This window comes from Lissotriton helveticus, chromosome 10 (assembly GCF_964261635.1).
Source record: "Lissotriton helveticus chromosome 10, aLisHel1.1, whole genome shotgun sequence".
NCBI classification, from domain to species: Eukaryota; Metazoa; Chordata; class Amphibia; order Caudata; family Salamandridae; genus Lissotriton; species Lissotriton helveticus.
The window spans coordinates 1,047,946,158-1,047,973,970 of record NC_136071.1 but is presented as its reverse complement, the minus strand read 5'-3'; the positions used below and the strand labels follow the sequence as shown (position 1 = coordinate 1,047,973,970).

Below are 27,813 nucleotides of genomic sequence, written 5' to 3'. Positions count from 1 at the left end.
AGCGGCAGCCTCGTCCTCCGGGGCGGGGAACGGGAGCAACAAGCTTAATGAATTATTTTTCAAACTTGAAAAACTGCATGAGCGGGAGATCCGCAAGTGGTGGGAGGCCACCAGCCTCAGTAGCTACATCGATGAAAAAATGGTGCCCAGGGGGTTAAGAGTGTATACGGTGCCTGCCTATGAGCACCCCGACCCCCAACTGCTAACGGACTGGCAAGAACACACCCAAGCATACTGTGACGGTATCCTGAAACTCCTGGTGAAGTATGCATGGAGCGATAGGGACAAAGCTCTAGCAGAAATACAAGCGCTAGAAACCCTCATAGATGCGGAAGGCGATTCTTCAAAGGTGAACGAACTTAAGGAAGCCCTGAAAAAACGTCTGGTCAGATACCAGCAGAAAATAATGACACGTAAACAAGAAAAATTCGAACGTGACGAAAATGACTACCGACAGGGGCGTATCCTGACGTTCGCAAAAAATTACGATGCACCTAGGAAGGCCATGATCCAAGGCACCACCTTAACACCAGGCTCCAGCGCGCCAACCTCAGAGTCAGAGGTAACGGCAGACGAATCAGGAGATGACCAACGGGAACAGAGAAGTGAACGAAGGAGAATTCCTGCTCCTTTTCACACGGAGTTCCAACTGATTCGACAAAACTGGCTCAGAGGAGGAAAGAACAAGCCTCCGGAACGACAAGAAGGAGGACTAGAAGAGCCGGAGGAGGTGGCAAAAGGAAGAGGAAAGGGGAAAACAAAACCCCAAACACGGTCATATCGCAAAGCGAAGAAGTAAGAAATGCTGAACAACAGCACGAAAATGGGAGCAGTCTTACAGTGGTAAATCTCACAAACAAACTCCTGACCAACGAACAAGAAGAACTCCTTAGCCTAGGGCTCACCTTTTGCCCCAATGCGGACCTCAAATTTACACAAACCAAGATCGATCTTTTCAAGTTCACTAGAAAACTGAAACTGCACAAACATTTTAAAATAAGACCACACATCAAGGGTATGCCCAAACCTGGGCTCAGGTTAACAGCCACTGACACTTTGACCGGTCAGGACATGTCCTGTATTGAAGCCATGGAAGCTTTAAGGAATGAAAGCGTTGATATGGACATTTCGGCAATGAATATGGCAGAGAGGGCCGTGGCTCAAGGCATTGAACAAGAAAGAGATGGGAGTCAGTTCAAACCTCTCTCAACGTTCATCCCTCAATCCCCTTGGGATGCAATTGACGCCTTCTCGGAAGCCATGTTGATGGAGCTGGTCAAGGAAAGAAAGGCTTCCCACTCTATTCCCAGTAACATCACTCAATCCCAAAAGAGAGCCTTGCAGGAACTATTAAGCGACAAACAAACAATTATAAAACCCTCGGACAAAGGAGGTAATGTCGTCTTAATGACAAGAGAGTACTATCACCAGGAAGCAATAAGGCAACTTTCGGATATAAAATACTATGTCATCACGACTAAAGATCTATATGATGCAAGTATTAGGGAGTACGATAATTTGATCCTCAAGTGGTACAACCTTTCTATGCTTGACAAAGACGAACACATCTTTTTAAGAAGTAGCAATCCAATGACACCTACTTTTTATCATTTGCCGAAATTGCATAAGAACAATGTCACTCCTCCTGGCCGACCGATTGTGGCATCTATCGGCGGGCTAACAGAGAACATGTCCAAATTTGTGGATAATTACATCTTCCCTTTGGTACTGGGACTAGACTTTTATGTCCAAGATACAAAGGACTTTTTGAAGAGAGTGGACAATATGGATTGGCAAGATGATTACCTATTCTTAGTGATGGATATTACTAGCCTATACACCATCATTGAGCATGGACATGGACTATCTGCTGTTGAACATTATCTCAACAAACGTCCCATTCGGTTTAGACAACATAATGCAATGCTAATGGAATTTGTGCAATTCTGTTTAGAGAACAACATTTTTTTGTTCGAAGACAGTCTATACCGACAAACCTCTGGGACAGCGATGGGCACATGCTTAGCTCCCAGCTACGCGAACCTGTTCGTTGGCTGGTGGGAGGAGCATGTGCCCAGAAGCTATGATGAAGAGGGTGAAAGTGGGAAGGTGGTACATTGGTACTGCTACATAGATGACTTGTTCATCGTGTTTGTAGGAATAACAGGAGGAAAACCCATAAACCTCGTTGGGATGGGTGTATCGTGTGTAAAAAGAACAATTCCCAACAGGTATTATGCAGAGACAATTTCAAATATGTATGCCTTAGGCATTACAGAAGGAACAGAAACAAGGAGTCAGTTGATTTAGAGAAAGGTAGTATTATTCACCAAGGAACAGAAAGGGAGATTATTCATAAGCAAATTACAGTTAAAACAGCACTGTAAAGACCAGATCTTATGACAACCCAGTGACACTTGGTGCAAGGTGCTATGTACAATTGGTGAAGTGAGCGTGCAAGTGCTTTAAAAACAGCATTGGCGGCGCATTCAACAAAGTATGTACATCAATCAAAGGCTCCAAAAACAAGTTACAATCACTTGGAAAACAAATATTTCTTTTAGGAGCACTAAGCGTGATATGCGTCATGTAATTCAAGCTGAAAGGTCGACGGCGTTTCGATCCCAGTTAGTCGGGATCGTCATCAGGACAGAGTTGTCGATAGATACAGTGCTGTAGAGAAAGGAGGGCATGTTTGAGCGGGGGATAAGGGTACGAGTTGGGGGTGAAACGGTGAATGGATGATGATAAACCTAACCATTAAAGGTATATTGTGTCAAGGGTGTGGCAGGAGTGGTGGCCAGAGGGGGGAACAGGGTGAATAGTAGGGGGTGACTAGCGTGGAGCGATTGATTGGCGTTGCTAAATTATGGGGGACTGCCGGTAAGTGAAATGAGTGGCAATTTTGTAATTGAATGGACACTCACAATGCAGCCAAGCAATGGTGCGTGACTAGCAGGAATCCGAGGCGGCAGAAATGGGCCTGGTGCTGCGGAGGAACAGGTAAGGGGTTAAGATGAGGCGCATGTAAGTCTACTGAGAACCAATCCAAAGTGCGATTAATTTACCTGTTCGCGGCTTGAATTGGGCGGCACACGAGGTAGACAGCGCCTGAAGGGGCAGAAGAATGATAGGGATATGCATTACTGGGTGCCGGAATAAAACGGAAGATGAAAATCCATTGTTTGAAATGGAGCGTGATTAAGGCGAGGGCACAAGTCGAGTCGGCAAAGCTTACCTGAGTTAAGCAGGGCGTCAGACAGCAGTGATGGGCTCATCTGGCGTGGAGTTTACCGGCAATGAATGCTCGAGCTGTGCGTGGCGTCTCGGCTGCCTCGGTGATAACCAGGAAGCGGCAAGTGAGGGGCGGTGACCGAGCGCTGTGGGTGGGCGGGGTTAGGGGAGTTCCAATGGAGTGTCACGGTGCCATTGGTGAGTTGGAGGACAGTAGGGCGGGGAAAGGGGAGACAGGCAGGGAAGTAACCAAGGTGACGAAGGTAAACAGGAACTGGCTATTCCAGACCAGCATCAGGAGCAAGGCTGGCTTACATGACGTGGCGCGGGCGTGGGAACCCGACGTTCGTAGAGGGCTGGGTATGAAAAGACCCTGCGGGGAGGATTACGTACAGTAGCAATTAATGCGAGTGCGGGCATGAGAAACACTCAGGTTTAAGTGCTCAGTGAGAGCGATCTACAATTGAGACATGTGCGCGGGGCATCCAGGAACATAAGTTAAGACAATTGTGAAATTGTTGCAGCTTATTACAAATAACGGCAAGTGGTATGAAACCGGATAGTTAAATACACGGGATAAGTCTATTAGATGGCCATATGTACATAAACATGGTTACAGGCAATTAGATACAGGATACTATGCAATATGGGCGGCCATGTGAACAAGTGATCATCAGGGTCATGATATGCAATGCCAGGTGTTATAAAGATACATCTATTAGACATTTTACATTTTCTATTCGCAATATAGAGAGGTCAGATGATAACATTAAGCTGGCCATGGTTTGAAACCGGAAGTTTAGATACAGGATCATGTTTAAATATGGGTGGCCATATATAAATATAAATAACTGTGGCCGTCGGGGTCAAGATCAATGGTGACAATTATTGCAAGTCTGCATCTACTGTACATATTAGATACAGAGTAAGGGGAGGACCAAGGGCTAGAGAAGGTTGCACTGTGAGCGTTTTAGATAGAGATGGTGCTGGTCCACTCATCAAGGGTGTTGAGCCCGTGGTTGACTGAATCGACCCTAGCGATCCATTTACATTCTGCTCTGTTCAGTAAAGAGGCCATGTTGCCACCTCTTAAGGGCAGTGTTGGTTTCTCAATGACCAACCATTCAAGGTCTGTGTCCGTATGTGATAGCTCCAAGTAATGTGCAACCAACGGCGCCGTTAGTACTTTGCAGTTGATTCTGCTTTTGTGCTGTATGATCCGTTGTTTGACCATTTGGGTAGTTTGGCCGATGTAGATGAGCTCACACGGGCAGCGGATTGCATAGATGACATTTTGTGTTTTGCAATTGGAGTGATGGCTGAGCTGGTGTTTCTGGCCATTGAAAATGAATTCTTTGGTGTTCAGTGTTAGTTCACAGACGCTGCAAGATTGGCATTTGAAGTGTCCGATGACGGGAGGCATGCCCCATGCTGCTGTGATCGTGTGTTTCTCAGTGGTGGCCGTCGGCCAAGTGATGGCACGCACTAGGTGGTTAGCAATGTTGTTGCCCCTTTGGTAGGAGAACAGAGGGGGTGCTTGAAAATGTTCTTCTGTTCGTAGCACAGTCCAGTTTCTTTTGATTATTTTGGCTACTTTGTTACTATCCGGGCTGAAGACAGAAACAAAAGGGATCCTGTTCAAAGTTTTTTTGTTTTGGTTGGGCCTCAATAGATCCTCCCGGTGGTTGTACCACGCTCGTTTCTTTGCTTGTTTCACCAAGCGTCGTGGGTAGCCCCTGTTGACTAATTTCAAAACCAGGATGTCGGCCTCCCTAAAATAGTCTTTGCGCCACTTGCAATTGCGCCGGATTCGGAGGAACTGGCCAAACGGGAGACCATCTCGTAGGCCTCTGGGGTGGTTACTTGAGTAGTGCAGCAGGGTATTGCGTTCTGTGGGTTTGCGGAAGAGCGATGTCCCTAGTTTTCCTTCCTCCGCATGTATAGTGACATCCAAGAAGGGTAGGTCATTTGGTTTGGTTTCGCTCGTAAATTTAAGATGTTCTTGTGAGGAATTTAACCAGCCTATGACGGGTTGTAAGGAGTCAGCAGTGCCATTCCATATGAGTAAAATGTCATCAATGTACCGACGCCACAGATGGATTTGGGGTCGGTACGGGTTGATAGGGTTAAGAAATATTGATTTTTCCAAGGCATGGACATATAGAATGGCAAAATTTGGAGCGAAGCAAGCGCCCATTGATACTCCCTTGATTTGAAGGTAGTAAGTACTTTTGTACAGGAAGTAGTTGTTTTGTAAGGCCACTCGTAGAAGGTCCATAATGAATTCGGTAGGGATCCTGGAGGGTTGTGATCTAGAAAGCAACAGACGCTGTCTACCTCGTGTGCCGCCCAATTCAAGCCGCGAACAGGTAAATTAATCGCACTTTGGATTGGTTCTCAGTAGACTTACATGCGCCTCATCTTAACCCCTTACCTGTTCCTCCGCAGCACCAGGCCCATTTCTGCCACCTCGGATTCCTGCTAGTCACGCACCATTGCTTGGCTGCATTGTGAGTGTCCATTCAATTACAAAATTGCCACTCATTTCACTTACCGGCAGTCCCCCATAATTCCCATAATTTAGCAACGCCAATCAATCGCTCCACGCTAGTCACCCCCTACTATTCACCCTGTTCCCCTCTCTGGCCACCACTCCTGCCACACCCTTGACACAATATACCTTTAATGGTTAGGTTTATCATCATCCATTCACCGTTTCACCCCCAACTCGTACCCTTATCCCCCGCTCAAACATGCCCTCCTTTCTCTACAGCACTGTATCTATCGACAACTCTGTCCTGATGACGATCCCGACTAACTGGGATCGAAACGCCGTCGACCTTTCAGCTTGAATTACATGACGCATATCACGCTTAGTGCTCCTAAAAGAAATATTTGTTTTCCAAGTGATTGTAACTTGTTTTTGGAGCCTTTGATTGATGTACATACTTTGTTGAATGCGCCGCCAATGCTGTTTTTAAAGCACTTGCACGCTCACTTCACCAATTGTACATAGCACCTTGCACCAAGTGTCACTGGGTTGTCATAAGATCTGGTCTTTACAGTGCTGTTTTAACTGTAATTTGCTTATGAATAATCTCCCTTTCTGTTCCTTGGTGAATAATACTACCTTTCTCTAAATCAACTGACTCCTTGTTTCTGTTCCTTCTGTAATGCCTAAGGCATACATATTTGAAATTGTCTCTGCATAATACCTGTTGGGAATTGTTCTTTTTGTTCATCGTGTGGCAGGGTACAGAGGAATCGGCCAGAAGATATATTGATATCCTCAATGATAACATCTACAATGTGCACCTGTCTGGTACTATTAGTGGGGTGGCAGCACACTATCTGGACCTACGGGTTTACATTGAAGATGGTCGAGTCCAAACGTCTCTTTACCGCAAAGAGACAGCAGGAAATTCCATTCTGTTTGCTAGGAGTGCCCACCCACCTAAGCTCGTCAAGAGTATCCCGTACGGTGAACTCTTGAGGATAAAAAGAAACAGCACCCAAGATAAGGATTTCGAGGCGGCTGCCTCAGAATGCCTATCCCGCTTTCGACTCAGGGGTTATGATGAGCCACTGTTGTCCCATACACTGAAAAAAGTGAGAACGATTCCGAGAGCTGATCTATTAGCTGAGAAAACGAGGACGCCAGATAAGAACACTGGGAATGTCTTTAGAATGATCACTCCTTACTCTGCAGGTGCTGATAGACTGAGGAGCTTGATGCGCAAAAATTGGCACATCTTGCTTACAGATGAAGTACTTAGAGAAGATCTGCCTCCGCATCCTCTAGTGACCTTTAGTAAAGCTAGGTCTCTGGGAAATGTGCTAGTACATAGTCATTTAGAACCCCTACCCACTCAAACTAACACTAACACCCTGAAAACAATGAGTGTTTTTTTCCCATGCGGGAAATGTAAAGCTTGTAGCAACAGTCGTAGGGTTCTGCAATATGACATTCCCGATGCTGGTAGGACTAAGAAAATTCGTAAATTCATTACCTGTAGCACCACTTATGCTGTGTATTGTTTGATATGCCCATGCGGTCTCAGATATATTGGTAGTACCATCAACCAACTTAAACTGAGAGTGCTTGAACATCAGAGGGCTATCGAAAAGGTGGACCCTGCGTACCCAGTAGCGAGGCATTTTGCCGAACATCATAAAAAGGATAGAACTAAATTACGCTACTTTGGCTTGGACCATGTCCCATTCAATCCACGGGGTGGAGACAGACTGAGAAGGCTTAGACGCCTTGAGTCTAGATACATAATCGATCTGTCTACCAAGTTCCCCAAGGGTATGAATAGTGGTGAGGATATGGTGGTCCATCTGGGGAAATGAAATGAAGGGTTGAATACGAGTACATAGTCACTAGCATCAGATATTCTATCTTGTCTCTATATCATCTTTACACTATACTACTATGTCTGATCATCTGAAAGTAATGTCAACTTATGAAAATGTATAAATGTATATAGTGTATATAGTGTATAGACTACATGGTTGAGTCATACACCTATGGTGATCACTAGATTCCTCAAGTATAGTATATTCTCTCATTACCATCATTATGTATATACTTCATGTCTCGCATCGGATTCTCACTTCTCTTACATTGTCCTAATATCTGTATGTTTGTGTATATACTCTGACCCTGATCACTCTCTACATTAATCAAGCCTATGATTGGATGGATTTCATGGATATGACCATTCTCCTTTGTACAGTTGTGATCAGTTGTATATAGTTTGTAGTGAACGTACCCCGCTGGACGGTCGTCTGGCTGTTTGCTTTTGCTGTGTTGCAGGATTTGTCACTTTTTCTTTCTACTACTTACTTACGATGGATTTATAGCATATAATATTTTTCGTCTTGATTGCTGATACATGAAGTAGGCTATATCCACTTTGCACATATCTATATATAATTTCCAGCACATTATTGTATGTGGTCATGAATTTTGTTTATTCTCTTCACTCAAGGGACCCCTGCCGATCCACGGCTGTATCTTTTGTACAATTATTGGAATGTATTATTGAATTTTGCCCTCTGCCTATTTGATTTAACCAATTTATGGTTTAAATCTGTATGGTTCTGATCCTAAAAACCATTCTAAGATGGCGCTCATGGTATTGCTGGGGGGTTGAGTCCCTTGTTGATGTTCATGAATTCACATGATTTTATTTAAATGTGTGTTTTGGATAATGGGTTGTGACACCGACGAAGGCTTTTTGCCGAAACGTTTGTTGTGCTAAATAAACTGCACGCTGTTTAGTAACTCCCCGGAGTGCTGCTCTCTCTTCTTTCCAGACACGGAGAAGTTTCTTGAGCGATATATATATATATATATATATATATATATATATATATAGTTAGTTATTTAGTGTATAAGCAGTTGCATGGGTTGTTGAGAAGCTACATGAGCGTCTATATAGGTTATTGATTGTTTGGCCGAGTATCTGTATGGGTGCCTGAGTGTTTGTGTGGGTGGGCAGGGGGTGTGTGACTCTGTGCATAGATGTGTGAGTGGGTGATTCACTGGGTGTATGGGTTCAAGAGTGCATCTGTAAAGGGCTGTATGGGTGGGTGAGTGTGTGCATGGGTGTGTTGGTTAGTGAATGGATACCTCAGTGGTACATGTGTGAGTAACTACATATGTAAAAGGCAGTATATGTGAGTGTTGGAGTATATAAATAACTATATGTGAAAGTGAGTGATTGTGAAAGTGGCTGTATGGATGAGTATGTGCTTGTATAAGTGATTGTATAAGAGAGTAAGTATGTGTTAGTATCTGTATGAATACGTGAGGCGGTGTGTGTGTAACTGTGCAGGTGAGTAAATGGGACTGTGATTGATTCTTTGAATGACTGACTAGGTGTGTGAAACACTATGGATGAGTGGCGGTGTGTGTGTCTGTATAGGTGTATGAGTGCATATGAAATTGCTGTATTGATAGGTGACTGCATGTATGAGTGACTGTATGGGTGAGAGAGAGGATGTGTGTGTAGACCTAGGAATCAGTGAGTGAGTATGTAGTAACAAGTATTGGTGTGTCTATGGTTTTTAAAATGGTAGTCTACTATTTTAGAGTGGGTGTATCAAAGGTTATATTAGGGTATTAGGAGGTGCATCAGAATATCACATGGAGGATGTCATCAGTGATGTCATTTGAGATGTCATCAGTGATGTCACTGACCATGTCATGAATTATGAAATATGTGACATCATCAGCAGTGCAAAGCGGGGGCGCGAGTTATAGTGAGTTCAACTAACTATAACAGCTGAATTTCTCTGGTTTTGGAGGAGTGAAATGTCCAACTAACTATAACGTCCCTGAAACCTGTGTTTTTTTCAGTGAATTTCTAAGGATTTTTAAATGCTAATTTGTAACTATAACGTCCCTGAAACCTATAGTTTTTTCAGTGAATTTCTAAGGTTTTTTAAATGATAATTCCTAACTTAGCTATGCCAGCATTTCACCACAAACAAACCTGATACGATTAATGCAAATTATGTACCCTATGATTGACAAGAAATGTCTTTACATTTTCTAGAAAATATATTTTTATATAATGGGGATCTACCACATATAGCGAAGCACATTATAATTAGTCCTTTAATGCTTCTAAGGATCCACATGGCAAATATTGGCTGGGTATACCTAATATCTAAACACTAAAAGCATGAATCAATGCCAACTGAGTCAGTTGTATGAGTTAGTGACTATATATTTTATTGTAGAGGGGTTATCACAATTCTGCCCTCAGGAAATGGAAGGAGCAAGAAGCTCTCTAGACACCATTGATATTTTTTTGATCTACTGAAAAATTATAGGATGTGGGCAGACTGCTATGGTGTTGGGTGTCCCTTCTCGGTTGAATGCCCCGTGGTCTTTCTGCCCACATGGGTACAGGGCATCCCCATCCTATGGGCAATTAAGAGGAAATTTGGATTCTTTTGGCTGTAGTTTTGACATATGGACTGGAAGAGTGGGGATGAATCCAAATTTCCTCTTACTTGCCATTCTGAATGTCTGCACTATTTGGGCCTGGCTCTACCGTCACCCTGGGAAACCTACTAAACCCATCAACTTCTCAAATTTAGACACACTGGGAAGTTCAGGGTGGTGTGCCTGGCATAGAGCCCATGAAAATCTATTTCCTAAAATTCTGGGCGAACCTCAATCTATGTCTAAAATCATACATTTTCTCTACATTTCTGTTGTGGAAACTTTTGGATTCTCTGGGATCTATAAACTTCAGACCACCCAGTGATCCTACACTTGTCCAGATAAAAGTGCTAACCTAATTGTGTGGTTGCCCGCAATAGGAAGAGAAAAAAAACTGTGAAAATGCTAGCCCTTCACACTAGTATGGGCAAAACAGTTAATTTTATTTACAGGAAATATTGATGTCTCATGTTGCGTTTTAGGGCCACATCCTTCATTTGGTTGTTTAAGTTGAATTCCTTCTTGCCCAGTGTAAGGAGTACATCCCCGTACAGTGTTGGCACCAACCCTCACAGCAGGGTTCCCCAGTGTTGCCTATTTGCCTTCACATTCTCAATGCCCTTTCATAGGAAGCAAATCCTTTATCTGTGTCATCCCCACCACAAAGTTAGGCACAAAATTGTTTAACAAATGGGGGTTGTGTAGATACCTCACCATTGCTTTAGGTTGGAGGAGTCTCAAGCGGGCCTTTTTCACCTCCTAGGTTTCCTACCTTCTAGAGCTAGTTTCTTCTCCTCCAGGGTGATGGCTGCCAGTTTGACCTGCAGCGCCCTTCTGACTCTTGTCCCTGAACCACATCTGATGTATGTCTAACTCATAAGGGTTTAGACTGGCAGAGCTTGCACCACTCTCCACCCTAGAAGGTACATCAGAAAATCAATTTTGGGACAGGTGGTACCTTGCTGCCCTCTTCTTCTTTGACCATCTCTATTGCCTCGTCTTGGTCATCCTTCTCTGAGATGATCTGTGGTTGGTGAGTCTCTTTCAAGGCCCTAACAGCTTTCTCATTGTCCATCTTCCGGGCATTCAGTTCCATCATCAGCTTCATTGCTTTGCACATGTTATTTCTCTCTACCACAGTGACACTGGCTAGGGTACCCAGATCCACCTCCATGTTCCAAAGAAAATTTAAGGTTCAGAAATCGAAACAAAAAATAATTTAAAAAATCATAAATGCCCTCATCAAATAACTGAGTGGTATAAACACAAGCTCTGGATCCCACTGATGAACATCATTGTTGAAACATGGTTTATTAGTTGACGTGGTTTCTGGTCCATCATAAGTGATAAAGGCACTGTCTTGCTAGGTTCATTTAAAGGTTCCCTTAATTTTAACCAGAAAGGAAGCCCTGGTAGCTATTGCACACAGCATAAGGGCTTAGCTTAGAGAAAAAGATATAAAGCACTTAAAACGCACCAAAACTGTTAGAAAGTCAAAAACACAGCACAATAAAAAAACACTCTAATTTAGAAAAATAGAAATTACATTTAATTAAGAAAATAACAAAAAAATCCAATAAGGAGAATCAAATATTTATTTTTTGTTTTAAGTAAAAATAGCTGGAAAAAGAGCAATGCACCAATGTCAATCATTGGCCCTGACAGACCAGGGCCTAAGTGCAGGGTTAGGGTGACCACGATGGAAGCTGGGTCTGATACACTATCAATGTTTGTTTCGCCCGGTTGGAGCTTTTACCTTGGGTCTTTTTTTAATGGAAGTCAAAATCCTTCAGTGGGACAAGCCAGCAGGCAGTAGCCGAGAAAGACTTCGCTAGGTCAGATAGGCATTCAGTGGGGACCTGATGAAGCCATTGGTTTAGATAGGAAAAGCTCAGATTGGGAGGAATTCAAATTACATACCTAGGGAAAACCTATCTCCTGCTGGATACTTATGGCACCTTCACCCGGTCAAGATTTTTGCCCCTGAACATAGGGCCACATACATTAAGCATTTTTTTTGCCTTCATAAATGGCCGATTCGCAGAATCGCAATCATTCATAATTAAGAACTCGCAAAATAGATTTTTGGTGCATCTGGCCCTAAGTATAATTTTTGGAGCCTAGAATCCCTCAGCATGTAAGACTGTGGCTGTATCCGGCATTGAGGTGCACCAGGCCAGATACCTTCTCACTTAGGGTTGACAGAATCTGATTTTCTGCTTTGGCAAAGTTCAGATCCGAAGAAACCTGATTTCTGAGCCCAATGATATTGCATCTTGGTTGGATAGACCAGGATGTTTTGTCACAGTCCTCTGTAGGTGTGGAAGCCCAAATATTCTCTACGTTCAAAGGTTTTCAGGAGCAGTAGAAGAAGTTAGACACAGCAAAGGGCCCTAGGATCTCAAGAACAGCACTTGAGGCTTAAAACTCACAACAGCAGAGGTCACCAGCTGCTGATGGTACTGGTTAGCTGATAACGTCAGGTAAAGTCTCTTGCAAATTTTGGTAGCCCTGTAGCTACACACAAGCTCAGTCAGCTGACCCCGGGGCACCCTTCTTTGTCCCTCCTACAAGGAGAGCCAATCCGCTCTTTCAGATTCCCAGACAGGAGCTCCAGTCCTCTTCTGTTCTTCCACAAGCCAACAAAGTGTCTTGAAGGGGATGCCTGGGGATGCCTTATTTATGACTTGCACGAGCTCCTGGGTGGGGGTGACTTCTGACCAATAAAGGGAAAATTCCTAAGGGGACCTTGCTCAACTTTGCTGCTGTCCCTGTTTGCCCTCTGCAAATAATCTGAGTGCCTCTCACTCCTAAAATCCAAGCTAGAGAAACCCTTCTCCCCTTGTGCAAAGCTTGTGTCTCCACCCAGTGCTGCCTCCTTGGTCACTTTAAATCTGTTCTGGGGGCAGCTCTCCCTCCACTGTGTTTTTACCTTCCTGGAAGGACATAAGCTGGTCCCGTTCCAGATGTTCCAAATAAAACTCCTGTTAAATAAACAAAGTTCAGGGGTACATCCCAACTGGTGTTCTTTACCAGGGGAAGAGAAAATGACTCCTTACACCCAAGCCATTGTTTTCGCTCTTGGAGCGGTTTTCAAAACCTCATTAGGGCTAAGCACTTATTTGTGGGTTGCAAGGCCTACATACTGGGTCTTAATAATTTTCAAACATAAGGTTTTCTCTTACCAAAAAGGGGTATTTTGTCAGGCCCAGTTGCAGCTGTAAAACTGTAGCATTCAGGCTGCAGTGGTAGGCCTTAAGTCATGTTTGCCTGCTCACACAAGCAAATGGCCCAGTAATGCTGTATTTCGCGGGTGACATTTAACTTTCAATGCCATGAATGTATTTTGTGCACATTGTAGGAAAGTAGGATGTTCTTTTATGGTTTCTCCTACTTTTTCGCTGGTGCTAAGCTGTTTTAGACCAGTCTGACTGGGATCCTGCTAATCAGGACCACAGGCTCGCTGTTTTCTCCCTTAAATTGTTGTGGTCAGTACTTAGGTATATCCCAGATTGGATACTGGGGTACCATTACCAGTCTATAGCATATGGTACGCAGGGCGTAGGCACACCAGAGGTCCCCATGGGCTGAAGCATGCATTATGCCACCCATGGGAGACCATTCAAAATGCAACTACAGACCTGCCATTGCAGCCTGAGTAAGCTGGTGTTAGCACCACTTACAAAAGATATTGGTTTCTAAGCATGGGCGTAAAATCCGCTCCGCTCGCGGATTTTTCGGATTTTCGGCAAATCCGCAATCCGCGAACGCTCGCGAATTTGTCGAAAATCCGTGAATCCGCTCGCGGCGGATTTTTTGCTTGGTTGCGGCGCGCGGCGTGGTGCACGGCGTTCACTTTCCGTCATTTTAGCGTTTGCCGAGTTGTTTTTCTTTGCGAGTGACGCGCCATTTTAGATCTTGCTGCGTGTTCCCGCGGGAGTTTGTCGCCCGCGAATACGTACTCGCGGCTTGCCACCTTGCACAGCACACCTCGCGAGAGTTCGCAATTGCGAACATGTAGTTGCGGCGGAAAGGAACAATCTCGCACTTGCGAAATAGAGATTTTGCAATTTCGCACAAGAAAATCACCAGCAAACAGGATAAACCTTCAGAAAATTATGATTTTTATCAGAATCACTCCTCAGGTTGACATTTGCATGGCCTTTTTTTTTGCAAGGAGTCCATTTTGGGGGGGGGGGGAGGAAGGAAGTGCCCCACAGTCTCCAACTTCCTGTTCCTGTCCAGCAGGCTCCTCCCAGTGCTTTGTCCATCTCCTGGTCACTTTCATTTGGATCTGGAGCTGGAAGGATTACTTTTTGTGGGTGCTGCTGGATATTTGGATTTGAGGCCTTTTTGACTGTCTTTGGATCACTTTTGGATTAGAAATCAACTTTCACAAGTAAGTTTGTTTGGGGCATTACAGTTGCTGCAAGTACAATTTTGGAACTTTTTCAGAAAATTAAATAAATTATATTGTGGGTAGCCACAGTATCCAGTAGGACCAGGGTTGGTTATGGGTGCATGATACAACTGTTTTGTTGAATTTAAACACCATTGAGGCCATGGATGGGCTGGGATTGTGCAGATTTTATTGTTTTTTGTCGTTTTTTTGGGCCTGCTGGTGTGGCCCTTTGCCCAGGGGTGGTGAGTGTTGCATGGGCCTAGTCTTTCTGTGGGGTGTCTTCTTGAATTTAAACATAATTGAGGCCATGGATGGGCTGGGATTGTGCTTATTTTATTGGTTTTTGTCGTTTTTGGGGGGCTGCTGGTGTGGCCTTTTGCTTGCCCAGGGGTGGTGGTGGTGCATGGACTGAGTGTGCCTGTGGTGTTGTCTCACTCTCTTTGATGTAAACATCATGGATGGCATTGGATTGTGGTGATTTCTGGCTGTTTTTCTGTTTTTTGGGGGTGTACTGTTGATGTGGTCTGGCCATGTGGGTGGTGGTGGTGGCCATCTTGAGTGCTGGCTGGTACAGGCAACATGTGCTTGGGGTGTAAGGGGGCCATTTTGAGGAGAGGCAGTGTCTGAGGCCTGCACTTATTTTGCCTACTTTTCATCCCTTATGCCCAGGGGTAGTGAGTGTTGCATGGGCCTAGTGTTTCTGAGGGGTGTCTTCTTGAATTTAAACACCATTGAGGCCATGGATGGGCTGGGATTGTGCAGATTTTATTGTTTTTTGTCGTTTTTTTGGGCCTGCTGGTGTGGCCCTTTGCCCAGGGGTGGTGAGTGTTGCATGGGCCTAGTCTTTCTGTGGGGTGTCTTCTTGAATTTAAACACCATTGAGGCCATGGATGGGCTGGGATTGTGCAGATTTTATTGTTTTTTGTCGTTTTTTTGGGCCTGCTGGTGTGGCCCTTTGCCCAGGGGTGGTGAGTGTTGCATGGGCCTAGTCTTTCTGTGGGGTGTCTTCTTGAATTTAAACATAATTGAGGCCATGGATGGGCTGGGATTGTGCTTATTTTATTGTTTTTTGTCGTTTTTGGGGGTTGCTGGTGTGGCCTTTTGCTTGCCCAGGGGTGGTGGTGGTGCATGGACTGAGTGTGCCTGTGGTGTTGTCTCACTCTCTTTGATGTAAACATCATGGATGGCATTGGATTGTGGTGATTTCTGGCTGTTTTTCTGTTTTTTGGGGGTGTACTGTTGATGTGGACTGGCCATGTGGGTGGTAGTGGTGGCCATCTTGAGTGCTGGCTGGTACAGGCAACATGTGCTTGGGGTGTAAGGGGGCCATTTTGAGGAGAGGCAGTGTCTGAGGCCTGCACTTATTTTGCCTACTTTTCATCCCTTATGCCCAGGGGTAGTGAGTGTTGCATGGGCCTAGTGTTTCTGAGGGGTGTCTTCTTGAATTTAAACACCATTGAGGCCATGGATGGGCTGGGATTGTGCAGATTTTATTGTTTTTTGTCGTTTTTTTGGGCCTGCTGGTGTGGCCCTTTGCCCAGGGGTGGTGAGTGTTGCATGGGCCTAGTCTTTCTGTGGGGTGTCTTCTTGAATTTAAACACCATTGAGGCCATGGATGGGCTGGGATTGTGCAGATTTTATTGTTTTTTGTCGTTTTTTTGGGCCTGCTGGTGTGGCCCTTTGCCCAGGGGTGGTGAGTGTTGCATGGGCCTAGTCTTTCTGTGGGGTGTCTTCTTGAATTTAAACACCATTGAGGCCATGGATGGGCTGGGATTGTGCAGATTTTATTGTTTTTTGTCGTTTTTTTGGGCCTGCTGGTGTGGCCCTTTGCCCAGGGGTGGTGAGTGTTGCATGGGCCTAGTCTTTCTGTGGGGTGTCTTCTTGAATTTAAACATAATTGAGGCCATGGATGGGCTGGGATTGTGCTTATTTTATTGTTTTTTGTCGTTTTTGGGGGGCTGGTGGTGTGGCCTTTTGCTTGCCCAGGGGTGGTGGTGGTGCATGGACTGAGTGTGCCTGTGGTGTTGTCTCACTCTTTTTGATGTAAACATCATGGATGGCATTGGATTGTGGTGATTTCTGGCAGTTTTTCTGTTTTTTGGGGGTGTACTGTTGATGTGGACTGGCCATGTGGGTGGTGGTGGTGGCCATCTTGAGTGCTGGCTGGTACAGGCAACATGTGCTTGGGGTGTAAGGGGGCCATTTTGAGGAGAGGCAGTGTCTGAGGCCTGCACTTATTTTGCCTACTTTTCATCCCTTATGCCCAGGGGTAGTGAGTGTTGCATGGGCCTAGTGTTTCTGAGGGGTGTCTTCTTGAATTTAAACACCATTGAGGTCATGGATGGACTGGGAATGTGCAGATTTTATTGGTTTTTGTCGTTTTTTTGGGCCTGCTGGTGTGGCCCTTTGCCCAGGGGTGGTGAGTGTTGCATGGGCCTAGTCTTTCTGTGGGGTGTCTTCTTGAATTTAAACACCATTGAGGCCATGGATGGGCTGGGATTGTGCAGATTTTATTGTTTTTTGTCGTTTTTTTGGGCCTGCTGGTGTGGCCCTTTGCCCAGGGGTGGTGAGTGTTGCATGGGCCTAGTCTTTCTGTGGGGTGTCTTCTTGAATTTAAACATAATTGAGGCCATGGATGGGCTGGGATTGTGCTTATTTTATTGTTTTTTGTCGTTTTTGGGGGGCTGCTGGTGTGGCCTTTTGCTTGCCCAGGGGTGGTGGTGGTGCATGGACTGAGTGTGCCTGTGGTGTTGTCTCACTCTCTTTGATGTAAACATCATGGATGGCATTGGATTGTGGTGATTTCTGGCTGTTTTTCTGTTTTTTGGGGGTGTACTGTTGATGTGGACTGGCCATGTGGGTGGTGGTGGTGGCCATCTTGAGTGCTGGCTGGTACAGGCAACATGTGCTTGGGGTGTAAGGGGGCCATTTTGAGGAGAGGCAGTGTCTGAGGCCTGCACTTATTTTGCCTACTTTTCATCCCTTATGCCCAGGGGTAGTGAGTGTTGCATACTTGCATGTCCCTAGTCTTTCTGTGGGGTGTCTTCAATGTAAACATCATGGATGGCATGGGATTGTGCTCATTTTTCTGTGTTTTGTCGATTTTTTGGGGTGTATAACTGAACTGATGTTCCTCTGTCTTCCATTGCTTTTAGGTGCACAAGAAGACTCAATAGAACCACCAGTGCCAGGAAGAAGTCCTGCAGCGGTGTGTGCAGCATAACGTCACGCGACGTCACGTCTGGACACAGAACCCTCTGCAACTCGTGCAACTGCTGCCTGCTGACCTGCTCTGAAGAAGATGGCCCCAAAAAAAGTAACCCGTAGCTCCTCTAGCAAGAAAGGTGCCAGTAAGGAGCAGAAGAAGCAAGTTACCAAGGACACTGGTGTGCCGCCCGCCCCTTTTTTTGTGAGTAAAAAAAAAAGTATGCCTGCAGCAGCTGCAGCGGGATCTGCTGGGGACCAAGCTGGCAGCAGCACCCCCGCTCCATTGGGCTCAGTGCCACCACCACCACCACGCCAACTTAAGTCCAAGCCCTTGAGTGCTGCAGAGGCAGCCAGTATACTTCTTCAATCACCATCGACCAGTGATGTTGGCTCATCGCAAGAAAGCAGCAGCAATGTCCCTCAATCAACACAGGTTGTTGTAGCTCATCTGACGAGTGTTGAACAACCACAGCGGCAACAACAATCACATGTGCAAGTACAAGCCCAAGTACATGTGGAAGGAGAGGCAGCGCAAGGAGATGCGCATGCAGAGGTGCATGGAGGGTCACAACAAGTGCCCACAATAGTTGTTCCTCCCGAAGTAGGGGCACATCAGGAAATCGACAATCAAGGCGAGGTATCATTTGAGGAAGCCACTCCTCCTGATGATCCTTCATTGTCTTCCACAACCCTAGCAAGGAAGAGATCAAGGGTGGTGTCTACATCCTCTTCAAGCACACCTCCTTCTGATGATACGGATCAAACTTGGGAACCAGCACCACAGCCGTCTGAGAGTGAGGCACACCATGATCCAACAAAGGTACTTAAGCGTAAAAGGAAGCTCGTCCAAAGTCTCAGACTTATGGAGTGTGATGAGGCTCAACAAGAAGTGGCGGATACTGCTGCTGATGAAGACTCTGCCAACGACGACCCAGTCATCATAAAGGTCACTGCAGCCCCAGCGGGCATGCAGCAAACAGACATTTTGACCCTAGCCCGAAGAGCTGCTGCGCGTGATGATGATGATGATGATGTTGTCGATGAGGAGGCAGTGGAAACACCACAATCATTGGAGTTAAGTAGTACACCAACTCGTCCCGCTTCCATATTTCTTTCTGGCAAGAAGAGACCTGCGTCAACCTCGACCTTAATTAGTGGCGGTGAAAGTGGAAAACGTACAAAAGTTGGCCAATCCAGATCCTCCACTTCATCTGGCATTAGCTTCATGACCACCACCACCACCAGTATCGCCGCCTCCTCCAGGTCCCACAGACACTTCAAGTCCCCAGTTTGGGACTTCTTTACTGTTTGTCCCAAAAATCCAAGGTTTGCCATTTGTACCCTTTGTAAGCTTGCAGTTAGTCGTGGTAAGCCAGGTAGCAACTATGGTACCGGCTAAGAGTGGTCATCTTGACAGAAAGCACGGTGTCCAATGGTTTGCGCACCTAGCTGCGATCAAGAAAGGCCAAAATCAAGGAAACGTTGATGTTTCATCTGATGTTGACGAGCAGGAAGAAGACGTGTCAAACACTTCCCTTACACCCAGTACCCCTCTCAGCAGCACACCCAATGTGAGGCACACTAAGAGTGTTGGAGCGAGTGAGACACCAACGCACAAAAGTTCACCAGCGAGCAAAATTGGGTCAACGAAGTCATTATCAGCCCGTAAATGCTTGGTCCAGGCCAACATTAGAACAATGCTTACTTCAGACGTGCCATATGAACGCAACCACCCACTGACGCGTCTGTATAACACTAAGCTGGCTAAAATGCTAGCTGTGGACCTTCTACCTTTTTCTTTTGTAGAAGCGGTAGGTTTTCTTGAATTAGTTGCAACGCTCTGCCCTAAATGGAAGGTTCCGAGCCGGTTCTATTTTGCCAGAGTTGCGGTTCCAGCACTACATGAAGATGTGCTGCAGGCGATTGGGGCAGCTTTGCAGAAGAGTGCTGTTCACACAATACATCTGACAACAGACATGTGGACCAGTGGCCCAGGCGATGATTACATGTGCATCACTGCACACTGGGTCTCTTTTTCAGGTGTTATAGCAAAGCTAAACGCAGGTGTTGACCCGGACCAAGTTTTCAAAGCTGCTCGGAAACATGCAACACTAGCCATGTTTGCCTTGGAGAAAAGTCACACAGCAGAAAACCTTTTGGAAGAGTTTGACAAAAAGGTGTTGTCAATGCTATCCCCCCTAAAACGCAAGATTGGTTATGTTTCCACGGATAATGGCGCCAATGTAGTTAAGGCCATGTCACAGGGTCACCATGTTAGAGTGCCGTGTTTGGCGCACTGTATCAACCTGGTAGTTCAAAAATTCTTGAGTGATAAAGAGAGTCCAGCGTTCGAGGTAATGGCCACCTGCCGCAAAATGTGCAACCATTTCAGCCATTCTTTTAAGGCCCGGAAGCATCTGCGGAGACTGCTACTTCAACGTGGAATGCCAGTGAAAGCACTCATCCAGGAGGTGGCAACACGTTGGAACTCAACCTTCTACATGCTTGAGCGTCTGCATGAGCAGTATACGGTACTCGATCACTATTTCTTGACAGAGGCTACATCTCAGAAGGAGGACCTGCGGATGAGTAAGGCGCAATGGGCCATAGTTAAAAGCCTGACAGACATGCTTCGTCCTTTTGAGTTCTTCACGCGTGCAGTCAGCCAGGAGGACTGTAATTTGGGAAAAGCTATCCCATTGTTGTGCATACTGGAGCACCAACTGATGGCGGTTTCTTCTGAGTTTGAAAAAGATGAAAAAAAAAAAAACCATTTCATTTTGTCTGAGAAATTATTACATCGCCTACGTGGTGATGAACGTCTTAAAAACATCAACTCAGATCAGCATTACATTTGTGCTACTATTCTGGATCCACGCTACAAAAAGGCGCTGGCAGACAACGCATTCTTTCCTTTCGCTGATGCAGATGTTCAAAAGTACAAACATTGGTTAGCCTGGTCAGCCAAGAGGTTTGAAAAAGAACGGCAGGTTATTGAAGGAGAAGCCAGTACATCAGCATCAGCATCAGCAGGCCATCCGCAGTCACAAGAATCCACTTCTGCACCTGTGGCTGGGGCACAAGTGACCTCTCAGCCGTTAAAGACACCGGCAACTGGATCATCTGCACCACACACAATGACAACACTAACAGTGGCTGGGGAGGAGGATTGGCTAAGTTTGATGGGGTATGGTTCTCTAAAAAATGTCACAGGCACAGCAAAAAGTAAGCAAAGTGGAGGAACAGTTGATGACCTTGAGTCGATGGTGCAGGACTATCTGAGTGACTCAACAGTGGTCTTTCTTAATGAGGAGCCATTGCAGTATTGGCATGGCAAAAAACAATTGTGGCCACAGCTCTACAACCTGGCTATAAACTATTTGTCTTGCCCACTCGCAAGTGTGTCTTCTGAACGTGTTTTCAGTGCTGCTGGTGGCATTGTAACTGCCAAACGGAGCCGCCTATCGCCCAAAAATGTGGAGCGGCTGACAATGATCAAGATGAATCAGCACCTCATACCACCAGATTACAAAGTGCGAGAAAGCACGCCACATGAAGACGATGAGGACAGCAACGTAGATGAGGGGATTTTTTCTCTGTTCGGTGCCACTGACCTCATCCAGCCTGAATTCGCAGACTATGATGACGAAATCTTGTTCTTATTCCCTGACACCGAGCCCTGAAAATGAGACAATCAATCAAGAACTTTCTTTTTCGTCCTTATTCACTTTTATTCCTGTGTGCTTTGTGTCTCTCTTTCTTTGTTTTGCACAGTTAATTTAATTCAAACTTTAATCACCTAATCCCAAAAACAAGACCATCATCAGAACTGTCTTCACTTGTTTGCTTATTGATTTGAAGGTGCCGCAGTCTACATTCCTCAGGTTCACAAGTTCTGAAGAACATGCTCCTCTATCCTCCTCCTCCAGACTGCGATTTCCCTCCAAGCAGAGTGCTGGATTACGCACAATGAAGAAAGACTCAGCACTTGTGGGGGTGTTGTACTTCTTTGCGGGTGAGTTGACGGTTTTGGGCCCATTGCTGTGAAGCTCTAATAATGGACAAAAGTGTTTTGGACCAAATATGAGGTGGAAATTTCTTGCCGTTTTTGCTGACTTGCTTGCCTTTGAGGTGCTCTTTGGCGCGGTTCCGGGCGTTTGTGTGTAATTTTTGGTGTCTGTCGAAGCACTGCTGCGACAGTCTAATCTTGATTGCATTTGCTTTTCAGGAAATCCGTGGTGGAAAACAGGAGTTATGATGATTGATGATGACCTAGCTGCACAGCGCGTTACTTTGGACCGAAGGCCGAGAGATATTGTAAGTATGAGATTTAGCTTTTTCGCTGTTTGGGGGTGTTGTCGGGTGTTTTTTTGCGGGTGGGTTGGCGCCGGCGGGTCTTGCCTGGGGCATTCCTGGGAAGGTCTAATACCGGATACAAGTGTTTTGGACAAAATCCATAAGGAACAGCCTTTTTTTTGCCATTTCTTCAGACATCTTGCTCAATGTAGCGTTTTGGGGGGCTTCCTGCTGTTCGTGGGTGGGTTGCGGCCGGGGTCTCTGTCGAAGCACTGCTGCGACAGTCTAATCTTGATTGCATTTGCTTTTCAGGAAATCCGTGGTGGAAAACAGGAGTTATGATGATTGATGATGATGACGACCTAGCTGCACAGCGCCGCGTTTGGACCGAAGGCCGAGAGACATTGTAAGCATGAGATTTAGCTTTTTCGCTGTTTGGTGGTGTTGTGTCGCGTGTTTTTTTGCGGGTGGGTTGGCGCCGGCGGGTCTTGCCTGGGGCATTCCTGGGAAGGTCTAATACCGGATACAAGTGTTTTGGACAAAATCCATAAGGAACAGCCTTTTTTTTGCCATTTCTTCAGACATCTTGCTCAATGTAGCGTTTTGGGGGGCTTCCTGCTGTTCGTGGGTGGGTTGCGGCCGGGGTCTCTGTCGAAGCACTGCTGCGACAGTCTAATCTTGATTGCATTTGCTTTTCAGGAAATCCGTGGTGGAAAACAGGAGTTATGATGATTGATGATGATGATGACGACCTAGCTGCACAGCGCCGCGTTTGGACCGAAGGCCGAGAGACATTGTAAGTATGAGATTTAGCTTTTTCGCTGTTTGGTGGTGTTGTGTCGGGTGTTTTTTTGCGGGTGGGTTGGCGGGTCTTGCCTGGGGCATTCCTGGGAAGGTCTAATACCGGCTAGAAGTTAGTTGGACAAAATCCATAAGGAAACACCAGTTTTGGCACTTTGTAAGTTAGGGTTCGTTAGGGTTAGCCCTAGCAGCAGGATTGCATGTGTTTAGGGGGGTTCTATTGCAACGCGGTTCTGTTGTTGTAGAGCACTGTTGGAGCGATGCTGGCTATGGATACTTTTGCTTGCAGGCAAGTGGTTTGAATACAATCCACGGTCTGTATTTGGGTCTACTGTTACTTTCAAAGTACGTTTTGTAACCATTTTTCTGCTAGGCATCGTTTTTGGAGATATGATTGGGTTCTTCTACATTTTTGCGACTGGCTTTAGTAAGGGTCTTGGTGGGAGCATTGCTGGGAAGGTCAAATTTTGTTCTAAAACACAGTAGTACAGCCACCTTGAGGGGAAAGATCCGCTATAATATTTTGGCCATACTTATTGATCCTTAAAAAGGTGACTCAGACAGAGCACGCAATTTCAAAAATATTGTACTGTCTATTAGGGAAATCAAAGTGTGACTTTTTGAACCACACAGCGTACATACCTTTTATTTATTTATCAGTGGTATTGTAATAGCACTTCCTGTTTTCCGTTCAATAATTACAGGCCGGGTTTCAGTCAACATCCGCCAGGCAGGCAGTGGACAGGGTGTCTCTTCTGTCAGTGGTCACCACCACATTGATGGACGAAGCGTCAGCTGGAATGGAGGAGTGCCGCCAATAAGAGGAATTGTTTGCTGCATGCAACTTACTTACCAATTTCAACAGGACAACTCCAACAACATACGCAATACAGATACAGTATCCATTGTTGTCTTTTATTCTATGAGTGTGACTGCATGTGCTTACCTTTACTTTGTAACCAAAGATTGTCTGTAAACTCTGTATCTTCAATTATTGTTTGTCCATGCTCTGCTTTTTTTTTCTTCTCTCAACAAAACCTACCCAAAAAGAAACCCCCATTCCCATCCATTTTACAAACCCTAACCCTCTTCCCCCGGGCTGTGTTGTTTTGCTTGATGTCTGACTAAAATGACATCAATAATTCCACACACTTGCTGGGGAGGATAAGGTGATAGCAGCAACAGGCTGGAGGATATCTTCTAGACTTACTCAGCTTCAGTACTATATCTTCTAGTAGTAGTAGCCAATGTCAAATAAATTCAACGCAAGTACTAGTTATACTTGCAATACTTTACCATTTGTTAGGCTACATTATGGCACTGTTCTAGTGTACTGTCACCTGCTATTTTCTCGATCGTACCGTAACCGTTGTAATGCTACAGTAAGGAGTACAAACAAGGTTTCGTTTTCTTTTTTTCCATAGGCATGCAACTGCCACTGTGTCACACCACTAGTAACACCGCAATGAGGAAATGTCACCCGCCCAGGAATGACAACGTTAATCCCCATTTCACCTGGAGCCAGCCCTGGGCCTAGCCCTAATTTCTAACACAAATTACAGGTAAGATAAGCGTTTGGTGGGAGGTAGTATAATGGAGTATTATTTCGGAGTAGACAAGAGTTTGACGGTTGTACTACTAAAGTCCTACGACTGTTCAGGAAAACAAAGTTACTGTTACACCCCCGCCCCCCACCCACCAGACTGAAAAGCAGTAAAAAACAGGTATGGTCAGATAAAGTAGTTGAAAAATATATTTATTTATCCCTAACAAAATAATCTCCCTCACCCACCCTAACCCCAACGATTGTCTCTGAAACGTCCCAAAATGATCCCAACTCCCAAATCCCACCCCCCAAAAGTCTATAAAAAAAGGGCAAGGGACACTCCACTACTGGAGGGTGCTGGTGCTGGTGCATGATGCGGCATGGGCATCATACTCCTTGCGGAGGGTGGCAAGCTCGGAGCGGAGGCCCTTAACCAAGGTCTTATACCTCAGGACCTCCTGCTCCAGGTTGGACATGCGGACTCGTAGGCGGTGTTGGCGTTCCTTGCAGCTCCTGTGGGGGGCAGCTGGTGTTTCGGGTGCTTGGCGGTGGCGGCCGGCTTTCTTAGCCCGGCTCGGTCCCGCTGGTTTAGTCACGGAGGAGGATGCAGTCGAAGATGTTGCCCCGCTCGACTGCGTGTCCTCCTCCTCCTCCAGGGCCACCAGCCGCCGATACTCGGCGACTGTGGCCTCCAGCCTCCGTTGCCGGGCCAATCTAGCCTGCTCCCTCCTTGTTGTTGATTTGGAAGGAGCAACTATATGAAGAAAGAAAGACATAGTCTGTAACCAATGCTCCTTATTAATAACACAAAGTGATTGAGCCGAAAGTTGGGTCACAGAGTACAAGTAGCAAATTGAAAGCACAGTACATAACTATTGAGGACAGTATCTATGTAACCCTCCCACTTCTGCATCCTTGCTCTAACAGTAGTGGTAGTTTAATGAACTAATTCTACGACCACTATGGACTTCCATTACAGTCGACTATGACAGTACACCAGTCTTATTCTTCTTCTTCTCTCTTGTTTAGGGAAATGGGTACGTTATCTTATGCAAGCCGGCAGAATGACATGGACACAGCACAGTGAAGTTGCACCCGAGAAAAAAAGTTGCACACCATGATGATGGAGACAGACTTGCGTTACTGTACCGGTCCAGTACATGCAGGTGGTGAAGCTATTACTTTTCTATTACGGGTGGCACTGAGAATACTCTGTTACAAGGGCTACTGCTTAATTAATTTACCTTTCACCCTACAGTGCAAATGAGTACTAGAAAAGGAAACTGAAGAAGCTAACTAATTTGATTATCTATCACTTCACATGGGACGTATTTAATGACAGATGAGATGACTTTAGGTGCTTTGCTTAATATTGAGTGAACACAGTGATACACCCACACATGAATGACGTACTACAAGTAAACTAAAAGTATTAAGAGAGGTACGGAGTGTCCACCGTAATAACCAGATATATGCTGTGAATGCAAACGCAATACAAAGTACTGCTACTATTCATGGTAGTATTGGACACATTTACAATTTCTTTTCCTTGCCTTCCCTGCACTGGGACGGACGTGCGGGTGCGGTGGTATATGCTCTTCAAGGTAACACTTACTTCACCTGGCGACCATCTACTCTCTCTAGATACACATTTGCTATGTAAGAGTCAGAGAATACCATGCTCCAGGCATCCATTCATTCAAAGTATACGCACACATACAGTTTCTGTTTCACCCACCCAGGCTGCTGTCCTTCCACCCATCCTTGCTTCATCATTGACCCAGCCATGCACCATACCATATTCTTTCCTTCCCAGCCACCTCTGGGTCCAAGCAAACACATATCGTTCTTCTTTGCCAGGCATCATACAAGTTCGCGTCCCACTTACTTACACCCTTCTTTCGCTTTTCGTTCATCCCATCCATCACGTTCGTCTAAGAACTTATTGGGATTCTTCTCACCAAAAACTTCACAGCTAAGTCGAAGTACATTTCGAGGAGGCTACTACCTGGTTGATTTGTAATTGTAATACACCCGTGCAGAAAGCACACTATGCAGTCTTCAATCTCAATAAGTAAGGAATATATAGCTTACCTGTTTCCGCCACCACCGTTTGATCCCCCACAGGAACGGCCACCAGCTCTTCTACCGCCGCATCCTCCCCAGAGGCCTCCGAGTCCAAGTCCAACACATCAGCCACCTCCGCGCTGGCCCCGTCACCAGATGTTACACCTACAAAGTACATTTAAGAAAGTTAGAATACACCACTCACTACTATATAATATTTGGTCTAGGAGAAATGTTAAAAAAACAGAATACAATGTAATAATTTGTGACTGTCTACTCCATAGTAAAAATGTCCCATTTTCCAGGGAAGGCTGTTGTCTTGCTGCACTTTTATGCACAACTGATGAATGCTTGCTTTTGATTTTTAACACGCACCACTTTTTCTCCTAACAGACAGAAGCTTGACTCCTGAGTCCTAAGAACACGACCAGGATCAAGTTCAAAGTAGGTGAGAGTTCGGCTCGACCACAAGAAATGTGTCCAATTAATCGTCAGCACTAACCACTTTTCCGTTTACAGTTAAATAGTTTTATGACAAAGTAGATTTCAATAAATGTGTTTACTTTTAATAAAGCTTTTACACTTAAATAGACTCTGTGGTTTTTGTTCCTCTAGACTAGAGTGGATGAGCTAAAGGTTTTGGAATTTTTGCAAGCATGAGTGCCTCTGACACTTCTTGACTGTGCTGTGACTCCGTACTACTCTCTTGTCCTGCGTACGATAATCTAGAGATCATTGGGGATCTATAATCGGTGACTTCGGGAGCTGAATGACTCTGCCACACTATCTAGTCAGTAAGGAGACAGTGCATAGAGGTATTGCTGAATATAATGGGAGTCCAATGGAATTGCCAAATGTCCAATCTTAGTTAGCTACACAGACAGACTAATAAGAATAGTCTAGTAATACCACAGGGAGTCATCATATTCGAGGCAGGATAAGAATTTATATCCAGTCTACAAGAAGATCAAAGACGATTTAGAAAAAATCGAATGAGGAACGCTAGGAAAAAATAGGTACTGTTTAGTAAAATGTAAACTTACTGGGGCCAGCAAAGGAGCCCTCGCCTGCCCGATCCTGGCCTGCATCCTCAGCACCCTCCTCCTGTGCCCTCTTGCCCTTGGGGGGAGCTGATGTACAACATGAAAGAAAGAAAAACCATAAAACATGGATGAGATTTTTCAACCAAATCAAACATTTCAAAAGAACAATAACAACATATTTTGGAAAAATAGCAAATAGATAGACAACTATTCCACGGGATCTATCTCATGTGGTATACTACGTTATTCGTATTGC

At 45.3% G+C, this 27,813-nt stretch overlaps 1 protein-coding gene and 1 long non-coding RNA gene across 3 annotated transcripts in view; both read left to right on the top strand.

Annotated features, from left to right (window-relative positions):
- The window catches only part of NEBL (nebulette), an 874,906-nt gene that overhangs the window by 212,707 nt on the left and 634,386 nt on the right, over nucleotides 1–27,813 (top strand). The window lies entirely within an intron of this gene.
- Nucleotides 21,596–22,510, top strand: LOC144785601 (uncharacterized). The gene is made up of 3 exons (XR_013601983.1): nucleotides 21,596–21,819; nucleotides 22,033–22,121; nucleotides 22,413–22,510. It is a non-coding gene; the product is annotated as an uncharacterized LOC144785601 (long non-coding RNA).